Source organism: Syngnathoides biaculeatus, chromosome 12, assembly GCF_019802595.1.
Source record: "Syngnathoides biaculeatus isolate LvHL_M chromosome 12, ASM1980259v1, whole genome shotgun sequence".
Taxonomy (NCBI): domain Eukaryota; kingdom Metazoa; phylum Chordata; class Actinopteri; order Syngnathiformes; family Syngnathidae; genus Syngnathoides; species Syngnathoides biaculeatus.
Window position 1 is genome coordinate 1395332 of NC_084651.1, and position 17940 is coordinate 1413271.

The 17940-nt window shown below is 46.9% G+C and overlaps 1 protein-coding gene across 1 annotated transcript in view; it reads right to left on the reverse strand.

Annotated features, from left to right (window-relative positions):
• Nucleotides 1-4841, reverse strand: part of cdh5 (cadherin 5) — a 29513-nt gene extending 24672 nt beyond the window's left edge. Inside the window, exon 1 of the mRNA XM_061837311.1 lies at nucleotides 4627-4841. The gene's annotated coding sequence lies outside the window, so the exon portion shown is untranslated. The remainder of the gene's footprint in view (nucleotides 1-4626) is intronic.
• Between the last annotated feature and the right edge of the window lie 13099 nt (nucleotides 4842-17940).

Below are 17940 nucleotides of genomic sequence, written 5' to 3' on the forward strand. Positions count from 1 at the left end.
ACCACGGCGATGAGACGCTTTCGCTTCTCGCTGGCAGAGTGAGTGGCACAACGCGCTGACCTACTTTTTGCTACTCCGCCGAACAAAGCAGGCAGAACTTTGTCACTTTTAGGGGTGGGGGTGGGGGTGGGGGTGGGGTTCGGGTGTGGCTATGAATGAGCATCAGCTGTGCCGCAGGAAATGATCCAATTTCACTTAAAGGGCCCGAGAATTGATGCAGCGTAATCCTGATTTCCAAAGCAGCGCAGCAGTAGGTGAAATCTGCGAAGTGTTGACTTGTTTTTTGTTCCATTAGGCTGCCGATCTTGGCTAAAAATGACATTAAATCTTCCTTGCCGGTACTTGGTGCAACTTTATTCCAGAACGCTGCTGTCACTTTGCTTGGATTGCGTCCTTGCAAATGTTCTCAATACAAGCTGTTCACATTTTGGCTTTCCAAGTGTTGCATGCATCCGGTCCCATCCGGATTCTCAAGAAAAGATGAAAACTGAGAACTAACGATTGTTAATTTTGATATTTTTTTCCCTCGTTTTCCTCTCTGACTTCTGTACAATCGAGTTTTTTTTTCTCAATCTTTCAGTGAAGGTAGAAAACTAGCTTGCGACGTGTTGCTCTCTTTGCAAAGATTTCCTCATTTACTCGTCATGAAATAAACGCCGACGAGTGCGTCATTTATACGCTTTTAGATTCTGTTGTGAGAAAAAGGAAAATTTCAAACGCATTTGAAACGATTACGACTCGTCATGCACGTCAGAAAGAACGAAAAGTCTATTCATAATTATGTGGCGTTGTGTTCATTGAAATGATGTGTCAAAAATGATAGCGGTATCAGTAATCTGTATTAGTGAGTACTCAAGAGTGAATACTTTTGCTGGTGTCAGTCTGGGGAAAGAAAAAAAGTGGTATCCAAGATCTGAAATGATATTCTCTAAAATTGATGATATCTTGGATGTAAACATTTTGGGAAGTACTGCAGTAGAATATGTCCTCAATATCTGCTCAAGGCATCTGTTAGTGTTCAAATGCGGTTGAATGGGGCGGGGCGTGGGGGGGGGGCCTTGCTCCCCCATTCCAGCAAGGACATCCGCACATATCCTGCCCCCCCCCCCCCACAAGTATTAGCATTAAGTATTTTGTGTGCATTTGTGTCCTAAAAAATACATTTTGAGCGTTTTTTTTCTACCACTGCTCAGAAAAGGGAAATCAAATCAAATGTGATGGGTTTTTTGTTGATGTCCTTGTTTATAGTTGTAAAAGCTGCTTTCGACACAAGTCCGCTTTCAACGTGGCACCGTCGCCACTGAGCGTGGAGATTAAAACAGCCTTAATCACGCAGCAGCTTGGAACAATCTGCCGGGACGCGCGGCGCACAAATTCGCACGTTCGGAGCGCGCAAATGGTTGCTGGCGTCATCTGTTCGCCGCCGCCTGTCGTCGGGGCGAAATTCGCTTTGTAATGGAGGCCAATTACGGCGCCTGAATGGAATCGCACGTTTGCGCGGTGCCGAACGGCGGAGAGAACGATGTCCATTTTTCGACGCGCTTTCCGCCGTTGAATGGACGTCATTCAACTTGCACAAGTTTGGAGCAATTTAGCGTAACTGCTCCTTGATCCCTGTCAAATTGCGCCGCAATTATACTCGTCATGTTGGCCGGTTTGATGAACACATTCATCCAAGGTGCACAAGTACTGTGTGGGGTCACCGTCTATTGGGAGGCCATTGAAATCCATTTTTTTTGTTATAATAAATGTTAAATAAGATTCACAAATTGCATATCCAATCCCCAATTTCAATGAATTTGTGTAAAATGTAAATAAAAACAGAACACCATTTGTGAATCCTTTTCAACGGTATTTTCAATTGAACACGCTACAAACTGATCAGCTTTGTTGTTGTTGTTTGAAAAATATTCTCTGGTTTTGAATTTGACGACAGCAACACGTTCTGAAAAAAAAAACTGGGACAGGCATGTTTACCACCGGGTTACATCACCTTTCCTCTCAGCGACACAAGAAGCGTTTGAGCACACAAAGTGTGGAAGCTTTGGAGGTGAAATTGTTTCCCATTCTTGCTTGGTGTACAACTTTGATTGCTCAACAGTCTGGGGTCTCCATAATTTACACTTCGTCGCGCGCCAGCTCTGAACTACGACAAAGGCCGGTCAAATACTGGCACTCTTTTGCTACGAGGCCACACTGTCGTAGCACATGCAGAAAATGGTTCGGCATGTCTTGCTGAAATAAGCAGTGACGTTCCTTGAAAAAGACGTTGCTTGGATGGCAGCATCTGTTGCTCCAAAACCTGCATGTACCATTGAGCATTAATGGTGCCTTCACAGATGCGCAAGTTACCCCTGAAATGGGCACTAGCACCCCCATACCATCACAGATGCTGTCGTGTTTTTATTTTTGGTATTTTTTTTTTTTTTTTTTTTTTTGGCATTTGTCAAATTTCTCAATCTTTTTTCTTTCTTTTTTTTTTTTTTTTACAAAACATTACAATCGTCAAATTCAAAATGACAGTATATTTGCAAAAAAACCGAGTAATAAAACAATGTACTGTTTTTCATTTTTTTAAACAATTATTTTCGATATGATCCCCCGCCATATATGACGGGGGTACCTCACACAATAGTACTACTACTACTACTACTACACACTACAGTAGATGAATGTGTTCAGCCAACTGACCAACATCACAAGTAGAACACAGTCGGCAATTCGATGGCCAAATAATAAAATGGTATTCTTATTATTTGTTGTAGTTTATTATTATTTATTTTATTTAAAATGTTGCCACATGAATTCAATTGTACAGAATATATTATTTAAAAAGTAGGTGAATAATACTATTTTTATTGTACACATTTGACATTGTTTTTGCCATGAATTCAATTGAAGTAACTTTGTTGTTTTTCTTCTTTATTTTCTTGTGATTAGTGTTGTCGTATGAAATGTTCGTCTAAATGAAAGTAGATCTTTCCCGAAGCAATCAGCGAGTGACTCGGGCCCGGCCGCCATCGTCGCAGCTGGACAGCTTGTCAAGCACTCTGACATCCGTCCGAGCGAATGAATGAATGCCTCTAATCATGCCCCCCCCCCCCCCGTCTCGTATCTGTGTGTGTGTGTGTGTGTTTGTGTAACGGTGGTCCGACCAAGTCTCCCAGATGGCACCCAAAGGATTTTCCCAGATTTTATTCCCCCTCTTTGCCTCTCCAGGAATTAGACCAGCGACTCTCGTTGCGCGGGTGGCTTCCGACGCGGCGAAACAACAAACGAAATCACCTCCGTCTCCCTCCGGGATGGAAAAATCCACGGACGGGGCGGAGGAGACGCAAAACAGATCACGTGTGCAAATATAGCGATTTTGGAAGATGATTTAAAAGTCGCCGTTTTGGGAGCTGGCGACGAACGGCCTGAAAGCAAGTGGCTGCTTTGACAATCGGCCAGGAAAATGAACGCTTCCCAAAACCGACGGGGCCAAAATTGCTTAACGGGGGTGAACAAAACGCATGCGGTGTGATTACTGTGAATATACCACCACATATTTCTGGTGCAGCATTCTGAAATTCACCTATATGGGGGGGTGGCTATACTCTGGTAATCCCTGAAACCTCATATGTTTGCTGTGTTCGGGTTCAGGCCAAAGCCCTATCTATGATGAATATGTTGACTTGGCGCCATCTTGTGGCATCCGGGGACTTAAATGCGCTGCAGTGGCACCTCAACCCGAATCAACCTAAACGCTTGTTGATCATTTATCCTCGCTCATCGAAGAATGTATCGGGTTTAAATTTGTAAATAAATAACATTTCTGCGCATTTATATTGGAGGCCAATTCCCTGCAAATTTTCCATGTCCGCTTCGAAGAGTTCAGGTCCGCCGTATAATTTTTATGTATGCGAAAAACGACTCCTTCAGCTTAGTTGCAAGGCTCTTCTTCTGCCTCATTGTCAAATAAATGTTCGCGTAGTTTGGCTGTATGCATTATACTGCCCCCTGGTGGACAAGGGCCAGAGGGAACAGCACACTGACTCGAAACATGAAATCAGGATTTGCACCAGTTGTTGACTTCTTTCCATTCTATTTCATGATGTTATTGTTAAATATATGTTTTCATAAAGGACTGTTTTTTTTTGAATGGGGGGTGGAACAGACTGATGACATACCCACTGATGAAAATATGCCCAGAAAGTCCATTTTTCTCCGAATCGTTTCCACCTATTTGATATTGGTGTGTTTCTATATTTTAATTTCTACATGTGTCACATCGCATAACCGCTGCATTGTCATCATATCATATCATCAAATCTGAATTTTCCCCAATGAAGAGTTCTGTGAGTGCAATCTGTTCTCCCGTCATTTATTGCAAGCTGCATATTTTAATAGCGTGTCGCAAAAGTTGACATTTTTGGCTCCAAATTTTCAGATGGTTGTCGTGAATCTCGTGCAGGTGTACCTAATGAAGTGTCTTTGGAATCCAGTTATCGCATAATGACTCGTGATATTCCCGTTGGCGAATGATCATGTCATCAAATCCCAAAGGCATCATTTTCACATCAGGAACCGAGCAACTGTGCAGGTGTGCGGAACGAAGCTGCCCCGCGAGCAGAACCAAACGCTTACCTCAAAGTACCGGAGCGTCCGAAACCAAATCGGAATCCTTGGCCGAATCCTTTGCGAATCCTTTGCGAGTCTTTCCTGAGCCCGGATCGTTTCTGTCAAATGAATTTTTGCTCCTTCCCGAACTCAAAATCTTCCGAGTGAAGAGTCGATGCGGCGCTTCCAGAGAACAACTCGGGAAAACAATTTGGGAGCACCAACAGGTTCTCCTCCTCCTCCTCCTCCTCGTTCTCCTCCCCTCAAATTTCACAAGACCCCTCAACGTCTTTTGCCCCCCCGCCCCACCTTGAGAAAAAAAAAAAAAAAAAGAAATAGAAAGAAAGGTCACTGCCCACTTCCTCTTCCTGTTATTGTGTCCACTCCTGCGCTACTGTTCCTCTTCCTGTCCTGGAGGGAAAGACAGCCACGGCCACCACCAAGCAGCCGACGCAGGAACACGGAGCTTTTTTTTTGGGGGGGGGGGGGGGGCGCTTGGTAGAGACGATGGAGCGAGTGTGTGATGAAGAGAGCGAGAGAGAGAGAGAGAGAGGGATGCGAGGAAGGAGGGAGTGAGGTGAGAGAGTGGAAGAGAGGGGGAGCGGATTTATTATTCATGTGTTTGCGATAAGGATTAAGTTAAACAGGTTATTGGGGATCATCCTCGCAGATTTCAACACATGAGGCGACCGCGTGTGCGCGTGAGACAGATCTTGTCTACGCCGATAAATGAGATGAGAGCGATGCCCTACCACACACACACACACACAGTTATAACGATAATAATAATAATATCACACACGCTACACAGAAGTCAGTGATTTGAGTCGTGCGTGTGTGTTAAGGGTGCGCTCGTTTGTGTGTGTGTGTTTTGTTTGTTATTGTTTGTTTGTTTGTGCGAGTACGTTTGTTTTCTCGACTGGCCGAGTGTTTATGTGCTTCCTTAAGAGTGTGCGTCTGTGTGTGTGCATTTTTCTAGTAAAATAGCTGTGTGTCACTCCGCCTTGTTTCCCCCCGAGACAATTTTTTTCTTTGCTTAAATTGTCGCCTTGTGTGTCGCTGGGTAAAAAAAAAAAAAACAAAAAGGAAAGGAGGGGGGAACAAATATTGACTTTGAAGCCACCCAGAGTGGATAAGGACACGCCTAAATGTCTTTGTAATACACAACACGTGTTTTCCTCCCCGGAGTGGTCTTCAAAGGGATATTTCAAGGGATTTGACCCATCTCGGACCAATGGACTTTGAGCTTTGGCTTGGCCACTCCCCCAAAAACGCAGCGTGGCCAGTCACGGTGCGGCGCAGGGCAACTGTCGCTAGACTACCCTCCACCCACATACGATATTGGCAGTGATTTGATTTGTCACAGATGTTATTTTGATATAAAAAGAGAAGTGGTCCTAAAATTGATCCCTGTGGGACTCCCTTTTTCGAGGTGATTAGAGACACCGTCAAAAAAAAAAACAGTGACGTCCGTGTGGTTGCTGCACGCGCAAGCATAAAGAAGCTTTTTTTTTTTTTACAATAGAAGAGCTAACGTTGTCGAAGACTTTCTGGCAAACGTGTTGTATTGCGCTCCGTGCTTTGCTTGTGTCACTCTGAACGTGTTAGAATGAAATTTTCAAACCATACTGCCTCGTGTTAACCGCAAAAAAAGCGCAAAATGCTATTTCATGCTTCGCCAACAAAGCTAGCAACACAGTAAGTCGATCCGTTTGCTTTGTAATGCTCGTTTCAAAGTTTTGCCCCTCGCCGTTGTCGTCGTCTGTGAACTATATGCTACATTAGCGTAGCTTCTAATTTGTTTTGAGTTCCTGGTGTCACTTCAAAGACTTGCAGCAAACCCTTCTTACCCGATTTTGTCTTTTAATTGACTTTTTACGAAAAACAAATAAAACAACAAAAAAAGCGTCACGATGTGTTGGCCCTCGGGGCTCGGAGGATTCAAAGACTATTGACCAATCAGCACCCGGGGGTGGGCGGGATGAAGAGACCGATTAAGTCGTCTTCCTGTCATCCCACAAAGTCAACCGTGATGAGCTTTTTGAGAAGCTCGTCGAAAATCACTGCCGCTGTGGGAGGTGCAACGAGCAGGCAATTAACTCCGGAGCGAACCCCCGAGGCGTCAACTTTCACTCACGCACGGCTACAGAGTGAGGGAGTTGTACTGCTTGCAGCAAAGTCGCAGGAGTGGTTAGAACTTAGCCAAAAAAAAAAAAAAAAACAACTTCAACCGACAAGTAGTTCACAGATGTGCCACAAAAGTCAGGTTCAAGTGACAACCTTCACGTTTCAAGCAAGTCCCGAGTTGCGGTGGCAGAAATCCAGCGAGTCAAGTTGCGCTAGCCGCTAAATTTCTAGGCTGCCCTCAATTGGAATCGGACAACTGAAACCAGCATCGGAAATGACTGATTTTGGTGCAAAATGTGTGCGCTCGTTTCTTTTCTGTTGGTTAAATATCATCGAATGTGTGAGTAACTTGGCTGGGTTGTGGCAAAAAATGTATTTGAAGAAAAACCGGGATTTCTCTCCGGCAGGTTACACTCCTGTAACGACCTGAAACAAGTTATAAGACAGTACATCAAGAATTCTGCTGCTGCTGCTGCACGAGTCCTAACGAGAACCAGAAACTGCAACAGCACTGGCCGGTACTTCCCGTCACTCGGAGCGTAGACTTCAAAACACCTCTGCTTGTGTACAAGTCAGATCACAGAGATGTAGAAGCCAGATGAACAGTTTCAGACTCTGAAAACCTCGTCAAACGGTCTTCTGTCAGAGCCTCGAGTCGAGACTAAACTCGGGTTTTATGCTGCTAAAATCTGGAACAGTCTTCCAGAAGATTTGAGACGTTCAAATGCAGGCCGAAAACCGGTTTCTGGCCCCGGCACGGTCGACCGGTACGCCCGATCTCCTGGCACTCTTAAAAGCGGACTGCGCTGCAGCGGACTATGGCAAGTTCTTCCACCGCATAGGGATCATGCAAAAATATGAATTCGGTACATGGTTGCTCGTTCAAATTGAAGGTCTCTGCGGCGTGGTTCACTTTTCCTCATCTCTTTGTCGAGTCTGCATCCTGCATTTGTCGTTCCAGACAGACGGAATGAGGAAAAGTGACAAAACAGTTGACGTGTGTCACTTTGAGCATCAAAACCTCAGGAATCGGACATCACGAGCAAACGGCTTTAAATAATAGAGTTTGCGTTGACGCGTTTGAACAATTCCTGGAGGAAAACGAAGGAGCGACGAGCCGAGCGTCGCGCGTCGGCGAAGAATGACGCCCGTCCCCGCGTCGATCAAACGCGACACGGCGAACATGACGCAAAATCTCTTGTTTACCCGCCGCTTTACCTCCTCTGCGTTCGGTCTACGGCTCGCCTCGCTTCTTGGCCTACTTTTCCCGAAAAAAATAAATATAGAAAGAAGCGTTCCAAACGGCGTCCTGGCTGGCTGACGTGTAAGGAAGCGGTTGATGTTCTCCCGGATGGCGGCGGGACGGCGGGAGGACCACCGGGAGGCCGACATCAAGGACCGCCAGCCAGACGCGACAGGAGCGAGGCGAATGAGGAGAGTGTCGATCTGGGCTGGCTTCTTTTTCTTTTTTCTTTTTTCTTTTTCTCCCCCTGCCTGAAGGAGCCAAACCTGACAGAGCTTCTCTCCGTCGAATCAAAACACAACGTCGTAGCTCAAGCGCAGGAGAACGCCACCAAGACTCGCTCGGCGGTTTCGGCACCGAGGAACGTCTGTATTCCCCGATTAGCCCGCCGGCTGTGAAATTCAAAGTTAAACGCGGCGGGCTCGGGCCGACGCCATGGGTCAGTTCCTGTCCTCTTTAGTAAAGTTTATTCGTAGAAACACAATTTGAACGCAGCCCACGCTGGACCAAAGTGTGATCCGTAGTGGAAAGGGGAGTAGATGCGGTTCCAAAACAGAGCCTTCATCCAAAACAGCATAAAGATACAAACGCTTATTACGGACATATTAGGTGAAGAAAGGGGCAATTTTTATGGAGGGGGAAGTTTGTTCCGCACATAGACCAATTATTGAATAAGACACGAATTTGCGAGTTCTTCTGAGTCACGAAAAGCTCTTCTCCACAACGGTTGCGATGTTTTCTTTCCAAGGTAAGGTTGAGGTGTACAAATTTTTGAGGCCAGCACGGCGGCTCAGCTGAGGACCCGGGTTCAATCCCGTCCCCGCCTGTGTGGGGTTTGCATGTTCTCCCCGTGCCTGTGTGGGTTTTTTCCCGGGTAGGCACTCCGGTTTCCTCCCACATCCCCCCAAAAATGCCACATTAATTGGACACGCTAAATTGCCCCCAGGCGTGATTGTGAGTGCGACTGTCATCTGTCTCAATGTGCCCTGCGATTGGCTGGCGACCAGTTGAGGGTGTACCCCGCCAGCTGGGATGGGCTCCGGCACTCCACGCGACCCTCGTGAGGATAAGCGGCAAAGATGGATTGATGGACTTTTATGAGGTTTACCATAGAAGGGAAAGAGGAGCAAGAGGTGGAATTTTTGGTTTTCAAAGGGTGGAAGAGAATGACTTCATCTTTGTTGTCATTTTTTTATTGTCAAGATTTTAATTTCTTCCAATCAGTCTAAATTAGGTGATCAAGTTCTCATATTCAAGGGCGATGTGTAGTTGTGGGTCATCTGCATAAAAATGGAATGAAATAGTGAATTTTCTCATGGTGTTGCCCAGTGGGAGCGTGTCAGGGCAAGAAAAGCGCTGGACTCTGAATTGATCCCTGGGGGATACCATTGTACACAAGGGCAAGGGATGATGCGGCCCTGCGTGATTGGTCAGTAGCGACACGTTAGTATATCAAATGCAGAATACGGCATCGTATCACAAATGGAACAGAACAGCCAATCAGACTGACCCCAGCGGCGGCGTATTCAAGATTCAGCTCGGTCTCAGCGTGATCCGGTAAAGCCAAGTAAGCCCGCGACCGAGGTGCTGAGACGATTCCGAGCTGATTCTTGCCGCCGATCGGCCGCGGCTTGCGTCACCGGCCGGCCTGCAGACGAAAGGCGGGCGGTCCCGAAAAGAAGAGCGAAGAGAGCAGATGAGGGGGAGGACGGCGCAAAAAGTTGCCCTTCGGCGTCCGCGCGGCTAACGAGTCGGAGCAAGTGTTACATCTCCGTCGCGTGCGCGGATCCGTCCAGGCTCTGCAAAACTAAACAAAAATGACGTCTTGGTTGATTCTTTGAAACTTATGGACGTTGTTCTGCTGTATTTAAAAAAAGAAAAATCTCATCATGTCAGGGAAAACATGCAAAGGCGGCGGCGAGTTGCCTTTAATTGTGAGCGCGCGCGTCCGGTGTGTAAATAGCCAAAAATCCCCGAGGACCAATGACGGGGAGATGATATCTTGTGAAGTGTGCCCTTTATAAATAGCAGGCCGGCTGTCCACATTGTTTGCCTTGAGATGATCGTGCGCGTGCGTGCGTACACGGCCGTCTACTGTACTTGTCAGACTTTAGCGCGCCGCAAAGTAACAAAAGCGTTCGGATGTGTCAGCTCGCATGACTCCAGTGCTGCAGAACGGTTGTCTGTGTGTGAAAGAGCACAACTCCGACGTACATGTTCATGCGAAATCGTGCCGGAGGGGCGATGGAGTTGTTGAGGGCGGGGGACAACCGGGGTCACGTTTAGGGGTGGGGTTGGCAGTGCGGGAAGGTGGGAATGAACGCGCTATAGGAGTGGGGCCGGTGATACTAGTGTGAGATTAGAAAAGACATAAATACTCCGTACCCTCCATTCCCCTAAGTCTATAATAAAAAAAGAAATGTTACCTGGGGGAAAAAAAAAAGTCTTTTTCTAAAAAAGAGAAAATATGTATCCAGAAATGTACGACTCCAACACTATATGAGTATTGCAATTTCTTTGGTTTTCTCGTCAATTTTTGTCAGAATCGCCCTCCAGCTGCAAGCAAAACGCGGCTTTATTTCTGCATTGATCGTCGTCGCGCTCGGGAGAACAAAAACTCCAGAAGAATTTCAAGGATTCGTTCAAGTCCCATTTTGTCGCGTTTCCGACTCGTTTCATCTCTCTGGAAAGTCTTTTTGTGTTCGTCGCTCAACGAAGTTGCCGCCGTGACACGGGAAAGATCAAGTAGGCAAGGATTGTTTAAGATGTTCGCAAAAAGGAGTTTTTAACACCTACACAATGTTTTAAAAAAACAAAACCCGCCGCTTAATGAGCTACAAATGTCTGTCTGTTGGTAAAGCCCCCCCGTCGACCTCGCGTTGCGCTCGTCTTTCATCACTCGTTCGGCTCACCTGGCGGAAATGGCGTGCGTCATCGTGCCTGCTCGACTTCGGCTCGATTTGGACTCCTTTTGACGTTTAACAGCAGTGGAAAGAACCCCGCCTTTGTTCTTTCCCGCTGAAATTTCCGGACTTTTGGCTACACTGACCCAAAAATCACAAAGATGGAAAAAAAATGTCATCCTTCTGGAAAAGTGCTGGTTTTAGGAGGCACTCGCGACAACCGATCAGCTGGAAAGCGGTGCCCTCGCAGTTCTGAGGTCCCGGGTTCAAATCCCGGCCCCCAGCTGTGTGGAGTTTGCATGTTCTCCCCATCATTGCGTGGATTTTCTCCGGGTGGGCACTCCGGTTTCCTCCCACTGTCATGATCCTGGCATCCTGCCCTGGCTGGGCGTGGCCAGCCAATTAGTCAGCACACACCTGCACCTTGTTTCGACACTTACAGGACCCGGTGACGACTGGTCCTCCGCCAGATCGTTGAGGTGCATGCCCCGTTCCAGCACCCCCGTATCTCTGATCGTATTCCTGTGTGTACCGACCCCGTAAGCCCGACTCCTTTGACACTCCTGCCTGGCCGCTGATCTGCTCTCCGCGTCCGACGTCCTGATTACCGCTGCTATACCTGACTCCCTGCCCGATCCCCGACCTTGGATTAATAAACGTTTTTCCCGAATTACCTCTGCGTCTCCCGAGTCCTGCATTTGGGTCCACCCTCCGTTCCGATGTGTCGTGACAACCACATCCCATGCAACATGAATTGAACACTCCAAATTGCCCCTGGGTGTGATTGTGAGTGCGGCTGTTTGTCTCCATGTGCCCTGCGATTGGCTGGCGACCAGTTCAGGGTGCACCCCGCCTATCGATATCCATCCTAGCCGCTTATCCTCACAAGGGTTGCAGGGATTGCCGGAGCCTTTCCCAGCTGTCAACGGGCAGCAGGCGGGGTTACACCCTGAACTGGTCGCCAGCCAATCGCAGGACACATGGAGACAATCGCACCTCGGGGCAATTTAGAGTGTCCAATTATTGTTGCATGTTTTTTGGGATGTGGGAGGAAACAGGAGTGCCCACCCGGAGAAAAGCCACACAGGCACGGGGAGAACATGCAAAGTCCACACAGGCGGGGACGGGATTGAACCCGGGACCTCAGAACTGTGAGGCCAACACTTTCCAGCTTATCCACCGTGCTGCCTGGATGGATATATATTTTATACAGGGTACATTACACATAAGGAACAGAAGATCAGAGCGCTTTATAATTTGTTCTCATTTGATATAGACACTTGTTGTGAGGAGTGTGTACATGTTTGGGTGGGGGTGGGGGTGGGGGTGGGGGCCGTATGTAAGGCGGTCAAAAAAAAAAAAAAAAAAAAAGGCTTGAACAAAATGTGTTGTTTGTCTGCGGCGGCCGCTAAATAATGCAGCGCCTCTCCTCCCTCCCGACAACACACTCGACGAGCAGCGCCGGCTTTGAAAATATTTGCGCTTTAAACGCCGGCGAGCGGCTGACGTGCGGAAGACGCACGAGCGGGTCAGGCCGACGCTTGTTTATCATTCCTTCGTCTGTCATCTCCACTCACGCCTCGAGTTGGCGGCGTTCACGTGGCTAATGAAGCTAATGGAAGGGCCTTTTGATATGATTTTCTAGGGACGCTCTACGGACAAAAGTATTAGGGCGCATTCTACGTACACGAAAAGGAAGAAAACAAACATTCAACAGTTTTCTGCAATTTTACCAAATATGAATCGACTTCCCTGAGGAACTCCATTGAAAAATGTGTCATGACTGATTGAGAGGTGTATCGTATACACTGTACACTTACATGTGATATTTATATTGCAATATAAGTCATGGGACGCACTCCACCTGCAGGAAGTGAAGAAAGCCAACATTTCAAAAAACGAATAGACCTCGAACATTTCCCTGTGGAACTCCGCTCCGGGCATTTGCACTGGCTGCTTTCACTTGACTAAAAGCGCTAATCGATGACCTTGAAAGCAGATTTCCATCTATGCAGTATGGTGACATATTCCACCGACAAATATTGAAGAAAATGTGACATCTTTGCTCAACTTGTTTTCAGTTTCAGTTTCCTTGACGAACGCCACTCAAAAATTTACCAGAAAACTTTGGGCGGACTGAAAAATGGAAAATCAATTACGTGAACTTTGTGTGCACATAGAACATAGTGTCTTGTAAGTTATTAGAATAATTTTACATGAAGGGATGCCAAGTGGTCATTTCAGCAAATACAGATTTTTCGGTACTGTGTTCATTCACAATTGGTAGAGAAAAAGAAAGATTTTCCTCCACATTTCGGGCTTTTTTGTCTGCTTTCCTCCATTGATGCTTGACTGCAAAGAAAAACATGCAAATTCCTGCACGGTCAAAACGTCTGGAGGTTTTCATCCAAGAAAAGTGTCACTTTTGACATCTTTTCCTCGCAGTTTGTATGTTTGAACAAGAGCAAAGATCACACGCGGCAATCAGCGGCTCTCCCGGGGAAACAAACGATTGTTTTAAGGATGGATTTGCTGAATGCAAACGCTCCAGGCGTGGATATTTGTGTGTGTGTGTGTGTACAAGTGGGTGGGTTTTTTGGGGGGGGGGATTTTTTTTGGGGGGGGGGTGGGGGGGGTTGTTTTGGCAGCGGCGCTGATTGGAGGCAACTTTTTCCGCTCCTTCCTGCAACCCGCTTGCGCTGATTGGCATTGTTTATGTTTGGGAATCCACCGATTCTATCAACATGTTTCAATCAGGTTATTAAAAAAAAACAAAACATAATGCATGTACTTTTGCGTCCAAAATTCTCGTTTTTAGGTCTTTTTCTGGTTTTGACATCCTTTTTGTTCAGTGTTTCTTCTTAGTCTTAAAATGTCTCGTCATGGGAGACGATCGGGTAAGATCACTTTGAGAAAGCAAAATACTCTCCCTCGCGTTCTCGGTTCTCCGATTGAAAAGCAAAGCGTTCTTGATTCACGCTTTTTTTTTTTTTTATGTTAAGTTAACCATAAAACGGACGCACAAAATTCAACTAAATGCTCCACCACAGGATTTCATTTCATATTTCAGAAAGTCTGGCGGAACGGTGGATCAGCTGGAAAGCGTCAGTCTCACAGTTCTGAGATCCCGGGTTCAATCCCGGACCCGCCTGTGTGGAGTTTGCATGTTCTCCCCGTGCCTGCGTGGCTTTTCTCCGGGTGGGCACTCCGATTTCCTTCCACATCCCAAAAATATGCAATATTAATTGAACACTCCTCAGTGTGATGGTGAGTGCGGTTGTTTGTCTCCATGTGCCCTGCGATTGGCTGGCAACCAGATGAGGGTGTAACCCCGCCTCCTGCCCGGTGATAGGCTCCAGCACGCCTGCGACCCTCGTGAGGATAAACGGCTAGGAAAATGGATTGATGGCTTAAAAAAGTCTGGAAGCTTAATGCTAACTTCTAAGGTATGCTAGCATATAGATGGGCTCCCGAAAATTAGCGTAGATGTTACAGTAGTTATGATAATTATTTTGTTGTCTCTGTTTGACACAAGCCATCCATTTTTTGCACCGCTTATCCTCACAAGGGTGGTGCCGGAGCCTCCGGTCCGACCCGACTAAAATGAGGCGGGCAAACAATGAGCTCACGACGACGCAAAAGGAGAATTCAAATGCCAACGGCGTGGAAGCATTCCCTTCTGATTGGTCGGCAGGCTTGGCAAACCAAGTGAGAAAAAACAAAGTCGCCGTTTGGGTAGAAGAAAAAAAAAAACAAACGGCGCCTTTATCTTCTCCAATGACAGAATTGGAATGAAGGTGCACAGCAAGCAAATAAAATTGCGCCGCCGCCGCGCGCTTTTTGTTTCCTGCTCCCGAGGCGTCTCGGCGGCAGCTCGCCAATCGTTCTTTCAAGTCGTACGTACGGCAAGCGGCGGCGGCCGTCATTGATGTCAAGGCTTCTCCGTTCGTAACGTTTTTTTTCTTGCGGACGCTACGTGAGGTACACTGCCCCCGCAATAGGTGAAATCCGCGAAGGGGAGTACTGGTACACTTTTTAAAGATGTATCAACCTCCCCGGACTCTTGTAGAGTGCTAAATACTTTCTAAACTCCTGAACATGCAGTCATAGTAGTAGTACTGCATCTTTTTCCTTGTCATATGTCACAGGTGTCAAACTCAAGGCCCGGGGGCAAGATCTGATTTTATCTGGCCCGCGAAGCCACATCTCGAGTGTCAATTTCCATGATTCTTGTAAAAATCTGTGCCAAAATTTAGAATTGTCATATATCATCAATGATAAAGTTGAGATATGACGAGCATTTTTGTGTTACCAAACGTGAATGGTTGAAAAACGCATTACGCTTGATTTCTGATGCCAAAACGAGTTCATAGATTGGTGATGTAGATATGATGAGATGATTACATATTTTTGTTTCCACAGTCGTAACGGCCCTCTGAGGGAAACCGGAACAACAATGCGAAAAAACGTGAGAAAAATGATTTTGACACGCCTGTCATATGTGTATGAATGAAATTCTTTCTCTTTTTTTTTTTTTTCAGCTCGGAGGAGAACATACACAGAAAATTCCACGACAGGAGCAATTTTAAGACCTGAGGTTCGAGGATGCTGTGAGCTCCGAAACCAGGTGGGATCAATTTCTCCCGAAAATAAATTTCAACAAATGAGAAAAAAAGTATTAATATCAGTCAGTAAAAAGTTTCAGAAGCTGTATCGAATTTGAACCCAGAACCTCGGAGCTATCAGGACATACAGTGGGTACAATCGGCTCGCACGCTAACCTCGGGAATCGGAAATTGGGTCCATTCATGAGTGCGCGAATATACATGCATGTATTGATGGTAAAAACAACCCCCCCCCCAAAAAAAAAAAAAACAAAACCATAAAATATCAAAAATGAGTCAAGGTCAGCTCACTGGAGGTTTTCTTTGAGGCTCGACCGGGCAGCTGCGCCACGCCGCCATCAAGCTTAAACACTTTTTATGTTTAGCTAGCAGTGGGGGGGGCTCGGGGCTGACAACCCCCCCCCCCCACCTTCCGTGACGCAACCTCTCCTCGGCGCTTGCCAAACGACACCCCCCTCCCCCCTCCCCACGCCATCTCATCTGCTTATAATAGCCTGGAGGCGATCCAAGCGGCCTCCTCGAAGGCTTCGCGGGACGCCGGCGACGGCGGAGAGCGAAACGAACGCGACGCCATCAGCAGAAAACACCCGCGCGTAATCTTGGCTTTCATGTCCTCGCTCACCTCATCTCGTTTTGTTTTTCTGCCATTTTGCCCGCTTTCACACCTTTCCTCCCCCCCTTTTTTTCCTCCCCCTTCCTTCCTTCCTTCCTTCCTCCCGCGTCAAATTGCGGCAGAATTTCATCACGAACGGCCGATTTGTGCAAAATGTGCAGACGTGTGCAAACGCTGCCTGTTTAGCGCTCGCTAACGTGCGGTAGCGCGCTAGGAAAACATTTCGAGACGGGATGGCAAAGATTATAGCGACATAATGCCTGGAGATGGTCATTATTTTGATTTTTTTTGGGATGAGATTTGAGGTATTTAACGATTCCTTTTTAGGGCTGTTTTTCTTAAGTGTTATCAAATAAGATCTGGAGTATCGATTTTACCTTTGAATTTTGGTTCGTTAGCTTTTACGTTCTGCAGCAGACGTGTCCCGGTCCGTCTTTTGGTTTGGGTTTTTGTTTCATGTTTTGTTGCATTCCATATTTCATTTCACTGAGTTATCGCGTCCACCATGTCTTGTCCAGTTTTTCCCTCGTTGTCTGGTCGTTCGGTTCCGTTTTTATATGGACTTCACTCGGGCGACACGGTGGATCAGCTGGTAAAGCGTTGGCCTCGCAGTTCTGAGGTCCCGGGTTCAATCCCGGACCCTCCTGTCTGCAGTTTGCATGTTCTCCCTGTGCCTGCGTGGGTTTTTTTCCGGGTGGGCGCTCCGGTTTCATTAATTGGATGCTCTAAATTGCCCCGTCGGTGTGATTGGGAGTGCACCTGTTTGTCTCCGTGTGCCCTGCGATTGGCTGACGACCAGTTCAGGGTGTGCTTCGCCTCCTGCCCGTCGACGGCTGGGATCGGCTCCGGCACTCCCGCGACCCTCGTGAGGATCAGCAGCAAAAGAAAATGGATGGATTAGATTTTCCTCGGCAGATGATTGAAATGAGTCAGGCAACCAGGAAGTCCTGCGATCCGACTGAATCACACAGTGACAAAACATAATATAAATAAAGCCTTGGAGTCAAAGAAACTATGGAAGTAAATAATTGCCGCCGGGATTTGAATCTGAAATGTAAAGTGATCATATTTTCAATAGTTGTAAATCAGTGTAACATTTCAATGTTAACAATTCAATTGGCTCCCATTGGCTGTCTAAAATTCGCCATCTGTGCCACCAGGCGGGGTCACTTCAGGTCAGAACCGAACAGCCAGCCAATCGCAGTTCGGCTTTCTCAGTATGTGACGTCACGTGACGAAGAAAGCCCAACTGGGATCGGCTGGCTGTTCGGTTCCGACCTGAAGTGACCCTGCCTGGTGGCACAGACGGCCAATTTGAGCAACTATGGAAAATGTGATCGCTTTACATTTCAAATTCAAATCCTGGTGGCACTTATTAATTCCATAACAAAGACAATCCAAAGTATTTTGTCATCTTCAAGGCGACCGTGTGTCACGTCTTCATTTTTTTGTTTGTTTTCTGTTGACCAAGTGAGCTCACCTCATTGTTGCGTACGAAAGGAAGTTGACGCAGAGTCACACAATGACCCTGACGTGACGCAAAGGGGATTCCAATCGTTTCCTCATAAGGAAACGAGATTCCAATCGTTTCCTTATAAGGAGTCGCTCCCGTCGGCGACGAATTGAGAAGCGCCAGGAGGTGGCAAAAGTACTCAAATCATTTCGCCGAGGATTCAGCTTGCACGCGTTTCATATTTTGCAGGGCGGAGTCACGCGGAATGTGTACTTGGTTACGTTTTGTGGGACTTTTTCCCTTTTAGGAGACGCTAACAAAGGTCAACGTGCTCCCCAAGATAATGCGCCATCCAAACAAACCTTTGCGCGGTCTTA